Source organism: Engraulis encrasicolus, chromosome 11 (assembly GCF_034702125.1).
Source record: "Engraulis encrasicolus isolate BLACKSEA-1 chromosome 11, IST_EnEncr_1.0, whole genome shotgun sequence".
NCBI lineage: Eukaryota > Metazoa > Chordata > Actinopteri > Clupeiformes > Engraulidae > Engraulis > Engraulis encrasicolus.
This window is the reverse complement of record NC_085867.1, coordinates 35778233-35785732: the sequence shown is the minus strand read 5'-3', so window position 1 is coordinate 35785732 and position 7500 is coordinate 35778233.

The following is a 7500-nucleotide window of genomic DNA, read 5'->3' as shown; positions in this document are numbered from 1 at the left end:
ACCCCCCTTTGTCCCCATCCCTGTCGACATCCCTGCGCCCGAAAACACATTGTGGCCCATGCTGAGCACAGGGAAGTAGCAAGGTGTTTGGTCACCTCTGGAGCTCCGGAGGGATTGTGGTGTCAAGGACACAGGACTCCCCTAAAGAGATGCAGCGACAGCTGGGTAAGGAGCAAATCAGGAGGGGTGGGGGGTTGTCGAGGAGGAAGAGGAGCAGAGACAAGGAGGAGAAGGAGGAGGTGGAAGAAGAGGTGGAGGCAGATTAAAAGGGGCAGGAAGAATGAGGAGGAGGAAGAGGAGAGGAGGAGGAGAAGAGGTGTTGAAAGAGGTTGAGGAGGAGGAGAAGGTAGAAGAAGATGTGGAGGTGGATGAAAAGGGGCAGGATGAAGGAGGCGGAGGAAGAGGAGGAGGAGGATGAGGAGGAGAATAGGATGAAGGAGGAGGAGAATAGGATGAAGTAGGAGGAGAATAGGATGAAGGAGGAGGAGAATAGGATGAAGTAGGATTAGAAGGTGGAAGAATATTGTGGAGGCAGATGAAGGGGGTGTTTGTGTGTGTGTGTGTGTGTGTGTGTGTGTGTGTGTGTGTGTGTGTGTGTGTGTGTGTGTGTGTGTGTGTGTGTGTGTGTGTGTGTGTGCGTGCACATGTGTATGCACATGCATGCACACAAGGTTGGAAAGTCCATTAGGCTGAGAGCACACAAGTCAGACAAATAAACCAAAGAGGAGCATAACAAGAATGATTGGTTCGACTTTGGTACCTTTGACACTCAGGCTACTTTGTCGTCAAAAAAATACACACGCAAAACATGCCTTAACTGGTGGTTAGGGTTAAGTTTTAGCCCAGTAATCCAGCACCACCTGCTGGACACCACAAATGTTTTGGCTGCGAGTGGGTCTGGCCTCGCATCGTTGTAGTGGTGTGCCAGGCTTGCCAAGAATATGGCAAACCAATCACAACGCAGAGATTTGTTTTGAATCAAAGCGGGCAGGGTTTTGAGGGAGTGACGACGAAGCTTGCGATACTGTGCAAAACATAACAACAAGAATGATTGAACAGCTCTCGTTTGACATCAGGTTTTGAAGAATTAGACACGTTTTCATTGAAACGTGTTCAAGAAGATGTTTTACGCTCATTAATTTTTAAGGACTTTTTCGCCGATTTACCGACAGGCTGTAAAACATGGATCCACGTTCTTTGATGGAAGTACCGGTAATTGTCAGTTGCGCTAATTGGTCAGAGCGCCGGCCTATGGGCACAGACACGGTTTGAAAGACAATACTGTTAAAAGTAGAGTGTCGAGGGTCTTACGGATAGGCACACAGATACGGCAGGACGCAGGAGATGGAGTTTTTGCGTTTTATTTTGCAAACCACAGTGAGCCATAGACCATAAACAAAACCAAAATAAACCAAAAAGTTGAAAAATATAACTATACACTATTTACAAAAATATACAAAAAATAAACAGGTTACGAGGAACCAAAATAAAGATGCACAAAAGAAATAAACTAACTAGCCTTAGGCTCGAATGCAAAATGGCCATCAAAATACTCACACACCTGAGTAGGCCTATATTATGGCAGAGCAAACAAATACAGGTCTTGTCCCACCTGGCTCTCCCAGAGAATGAGAACATCCCCATTATGAAGGATGCCTGCCTCTTCCCTATAGGTGGCTAAAACAAATGCCTGAAGAAAAACAGGGAATTTTACATAGGCAGTACATCTTAATTAATTTAAATCTTTTAAAAGCGCGCTACAACAAAATAAACATGATCAGGCCTTAATAAGAAAAATAACAAACAAATACAAATGCATGGCAACATGCAAATGCCAATAACCATGAAGTTTTTGGTGACTAACTGTCAATGGGATGGCGAGAGGACGCGCACACGCGAACGTGCCCAATGATAAAAACGTCACTCTCGCCAGCACGCAACCCTTTGTCAAACACGGAAGTGCTGCGAGACCGGTAAGATGAGAAACTTTCCTTTGCTCCAGAAACATTGTTAGGTGCTCTTAAAACAATGAAAAACCACTCGTTTGAACTCATAATGACAAACAATGGAATTAGGCATAACAAAATAAAGAAACAAAACATATTGACAAAACTTGGATTTCGTGTGGTTTGTGATTGAAAATGTATGCGCGTTTGGATGCAATGTATGCGAGTGTAATGTATGAATACTCCGGGTTTAAATGGTTGTCAGCTAAGCATGTGTCGACCCATGATGACTAACAAGACCATAAATGCAGAATATGAAAATGAAACAAACTGAAGTTCATAAACAAAAATAATAACTGGGGGGAAAGTTTGAATGGGGAGACTGGTGCATGCTTTCAATGGCGACTGCTACAGCAGACGCCGTGATGATGACGCGCGCTCACGGGTCGCATCATCACACACCCCCCAACTTATGTTTGGCCCTCCTCATCGGGGCGGGAAAGAAAGTCTGCAGGGATGTTGCTTTTCCCGGGTCTGTACAAGACCGAGAACTTGTAGGGTTGGAGCGACAGATACCACCGGGTTATGCGGGCATTACTGTCCCGCATTCTGTCCAGCCATTGCAATGCCCGGTGGTCTGTCTCCACATTGAACTCCTTGCCCAACAAGTAATACTTCAGGGTGTCCAGCGCCCACTTGATGGCTAGACACTCTTTCTCCACGGTAGAGTACCTAGTCTCCCGTGGAAAAAGCTTACGGCTAATGTAAATGACAGGCCCCCAATCTTCTCCCTCTCCCTGCAACAACACGGCCCCCAGCCCCAATCCAGAGGCGTCGGTCTGGACCGTGAAGGGCAGGTCAAAATCGGGGCTCTGCAGGACTGGACTGCAACACAAACAGCCCTTCAGGTCTTGGAAGGCCTTTTCGCATGCCTCCGTCCAGACCAACTTGTTTGGGCTGGACTTTCTTGTGAGGTCGGTCAGTGGGGAGGCTCGAGTGGAGAAGTCCGGGATAAATCTCCGGTACCACCCCACTAACCCCAAGAAGGAGCGGACCCCCTTCTTTGTTGTGGGTGGCAAACAGCTGCGCACGGCCTCCACCTTGGAGACCTGGGGTTTGATTGTGCCACCACCCAGGACGTAGCCCAAGTAGCACACCTCAGGCTTGGCGATCTGGCATTTGCTGGCGTTGACCACCAACCCGGCTGCCTGGATGCGCTGGAAGACGTCGGCCAGATGTCGCAGGTGTTCTTCCCACGACGTGCTGAAGATCACGACGTCGTCGATGTAGGCGGCGGCAAAGGACTCCGCCCCCACCAGCACCTGGTCCATCAGCCGCTGAAAGGTGGCGGCAGCTCCATGTAGGCCGAATGGCATTGTGGTGAACTGGAACAAGCCGGTGGGCGCACGGAAAGCGGTCAGCTCCTGAGCTTGGGGTGTCAAGGGTACCTGCCAGTACCCCTTACACAGGTCGAGGGTGCTCAGGTATACCGCCTTCCCGAGCCGCTCCACCAGCTCGTCCACTCTCGGCATTGGGTAGGGATCGAAGGCGGAGATGGCGTTGAGCTTCGAGAAGTCTACGCAGAATCGCAGCGCCCCATCCTTCTTAGGGACGAGTACAACTGGGCTGCACCATTGACTGCGGGACGGAACGATGACTCCCATCTCCAGCATGGACTGGACTTCTTCCTTCAAGGCGGGGATCAGGCGTGCAGGGACTCGGAGAGAGGTCTGCCGAATGGGACCCGGGGCCGTCAGCTGGATGTCGTGGTCGATGACTGACGTTCGGCCCGGCTCCTCCCTGAAGAGACCCTCTGGGATGACGCGCTGAAGCTCCGCCTGGTGACGACTGGAGAGATGGTCAATCGCCGGATGTGTAGCTCCACCTCCGCGGGTGGGAAAATACTGCTCATGCAGCTCTTCCTCCTCAGGCACAACACGTGCCCACCTCGCGTTGGCGACTGGTTCTGGCCGAGACACCCACTCTTTTAGCAGGTTCACGTGGAACACCTGCTTTGGCTTGCGGCGGTCCGGCATTGCGACCTCATAGGTCACGGGGCCCATCTTCCTGAGGACCTCGTAAGGGCCTTGCCACTTGGCAAGAAGACTGCTCTTGGATGATGGGAGCAGGAGAAGGACTTTCTGCCCCGGGTTAAAGGAACGACTGCGGGCGGTCCGGTCGTACCAGGACTTCTGGCTGGACTGGGCTTGCTCTTTGTTGTTGTGAGCAAGGCTGCTGAGCTCCTCCAGCTTGTCCCGCATCTTGAGCACGTAGCTGACGATGTTGACAGGCGCAGCAGGACCCTCTCCCATCCAGGACTCTCGGATGATATCCAGGGGACCCCTCACCTGGCGACCGTAGAGGAGTTCGAATGGTGAGTAGCCTGTCGACGCTTGCGGGACCTCCCTGTAGGCGAAGAGCAGGAAGGGCAGCCATTGGTCCCAGTCAGCTCCTGTGTTGTCCACAAACTTCCGGAGCATCGCCTTCAGTGTTTGGTTGAATCTTTCAACCATGCCATCTGTCTGCGGGTGGTAGGGTGTGGTTCTGATGCCCTTGATACCCAACAGAGAGTACACCTGCTTCATGAAGCGTGAGTTGAAGTTGGTGCCTTGGTCGGTGAGGATCTCTGAGGGGACTCCCACCCGGGAGAACAGCTGGATGAGGCAGTTGGCAACCTGCCTTGATTTTGTGTTTCGGAGGGGGAAAGCTTCGGGGTATCTTGTAGCGTAATCGCTAATGACTAGTATGTAGCGATGACCAGCCCTACTTTTGTCAAGGGGACCTACTATATCCATGGCGATACGTGCAAATGGGGTGTCGATGATGGGGAGGTTGACTAGGGGAGCCTTAGAGCATTTGTGTGTGCGGTTAGTGAGTTGGCAGGTTGGGCAGGATTTACAAAAATTCACCATTTCCTGGTACACTCCGGGCCAATAAAAACGACTGGAAATCCTATCAATGGTTTTCTGCTGGCCGAGGTGACCTGCCCAGGGAATGCTATGGGCAACCTCCAAAACCTTGGACCTGAGGGGTTTGGGTACCACTAGCTGCTCTCCTCCTTCACTAACACGCATTAACTTGTCATCTCTGAGCACAAAGCAATCCTTGCCCAGAACAGCAGCCCTAACCAATTCACGATCATCGGTTACCACTTTGTTAAAGCACTCAATCAGGGTTGGATCATCTTTCTGTAGACGCACAAAGTCTGGAACATCAATGCTGCAATCGAGAGGTGGTAGGGACACGGCCTCCTGCACAGGAGTACCTAAAACTTTCTCCCTCCGCCTAGCAGACTTTGATTTCCTTTCTTTGTGCTCTGTGGGGCCATCAGCATAGGGCAGCTCCTGCCACATGTCAGCAGAGTTGGCTTTTGCCTGGGCCCTAGTCACAACCATCCCTGTAACTACAGTAGCATTACGCTGTAACAGGTCGGCTAAGACGGGTACGTCTTGGCCTAAGACTACTGGGTAGGGGCATGTATCCATTACAGCAACATTCAAAAGGTAAGCTTGACCTTCGATTTCAATTTGTACATCAGCAGTTTTATGTTCACTTTCATCTCCATGTATGCAACGTACTTTAACACTGCCTGTGAACCTTACAGCATTTTCATCAAGGCAGCTAGTCTGGATAAAGGATTGGCTACTTCCAGAATCCACCAAGGCTTGTAACACCCTACCGTTAACTCTGACGGGCACTAAGACATCCATGCAGCTAGGGGGTGCTACGTTATCATTAGAGGGGGTGTAACACAATCTGCCAACACTAGAGGGGTTAAGGGGGCAATTAGGCTTAATGTGGTCGGGCTGTCCACAGCCATGACAAATTACACGGGGTTTGGGCCTAGAGGGCTGGTTAGGCTTGTGGTGGGGGCTATGTGTAGTGTGAGGGCTAGGCCTAGAGTAAGGGGCATTGGATTGTTGGAACTCACGACCACCACCCGCAGACTTGGCTTGTTGTCGTTGGTCAGGCTGTCGCTGGGCACCATGGGTCCGACGGTTGTTCTGGTCCTGGTTCCCGATCTGGTAGCCTCGGCGATGTCGTCTTGCTGAGACGAAGGCCTCCACCAACTCGGCCGCCTCCTTGGATGTCAGCGGGTTCCGTTCCATGACCCACACCTTCAGCTCTGGGTTGAGCATTCGGATGAACTGCTCCAGAACGATAGCATCTCCGATCTGCTCCTTGGTTTTCATGCTTGGGCACATCCACTTCTGGTAGAGATCCGCGAGTCTTGACTGGAGTTCTTTCGCCGTCTCTCCATCTTGGACAGTCGTGGCCCGGAATCGGTGTCTGTAGGCTTCAGAGTCGATTTCATATTTTGTCAGGATGGCCTGCTTCACTTTGACGTAGTCCTGGGCGTCAATAATGTCCATTGCCACATAGGCAGCACGGGCTTTCCCTGTTAACAGGGGGACAAGAAAAACAGCCCAACTCTCCACTGGCCACCTGTTCACGGCAGCAATCCTCTCGAAAGTTGTGAGGTAGTGCTCAATGTCTTCCTCTTCAGAGTAGGGCACCATCTTGGGAGGCCGGTAGCCGAACTGCTCTGGGGTGAGGGGCAAAGGCCAGGATGACTCAGACACACGGCTGCTTCCTCGGGATTCCGGTCTGCTCTCAAGAGCCACGCTCGCAGACCTTCGAGGTTGCTGGTCAGCCTGGTGGTCAGGGTGGGCCTCCGGTTCAGGTGCTGGCGGGTCTTGGGATCCCTCGGCCACCGCTGGGGTCGGACGGTGCTGGTTCTCCACGCCCACCAGTGTCTGAAGCTGTTGGAACTGGTGATGGATTGCGTTCCACTTCTGGTCCTGGCGCTGTGCTGCTTTCTCCCACTTTTCCTCTCTCTTCTGCTGGGCCAGGATGAAGCCAGCAAGTGTTGCCTCCAGCTTGCTCATCCGGTCTTCGGGTGGTGCGGACTGGGGCCTGGACCTGTTGACATCCTCCTCCAGCTCAGCAGGTGGCGCTGCAGTTGCGCCGAGGGTGGTCTTGCTTCTCACGGCTTGGTCTTGCTTCTGCTCGGGTTTGCTCTGTGGTTGCATCATCATCACTGCCTACTGTGTGCCGACCCCTTTTGACACTGATCCCACCGCTGCCACCAAATGTTAAAAGTAGAGTGTCGAGGGTCTTACGGATAGGCACACAGATACGGCAGGACGCAGGAGATGGAGTTTTTGCGTTTTATTTTGCAAACCACAGTGAGCCATAGACCATAAACAAAACCAAAATAAACCAAAAAGTTGAAAAATATAACTATACACTATTTACAAAAATATACAAAAAATAAACAGGTTACGAGGAACCAAAATAAAGATGCACAAAAGAAATAAACTAATTAGCCTTAGGCTCGAATGCAAAATGGCCATCAAAATACTCACACACCTGAGTAGGCCTATATTATGGCAGAGCAAACAAATACAGGTCTTGTCCCACCTGGCTCTCCCAGAGAATGAGAACATCCCCATTATGAAGGATGCCTGCCTCTTCCCTATAGGTGGCTAAAACAAATGCCTGAAGAAAAACAGGGAATTTTACATAGGCAGTACATCTTAATTAATTTAAA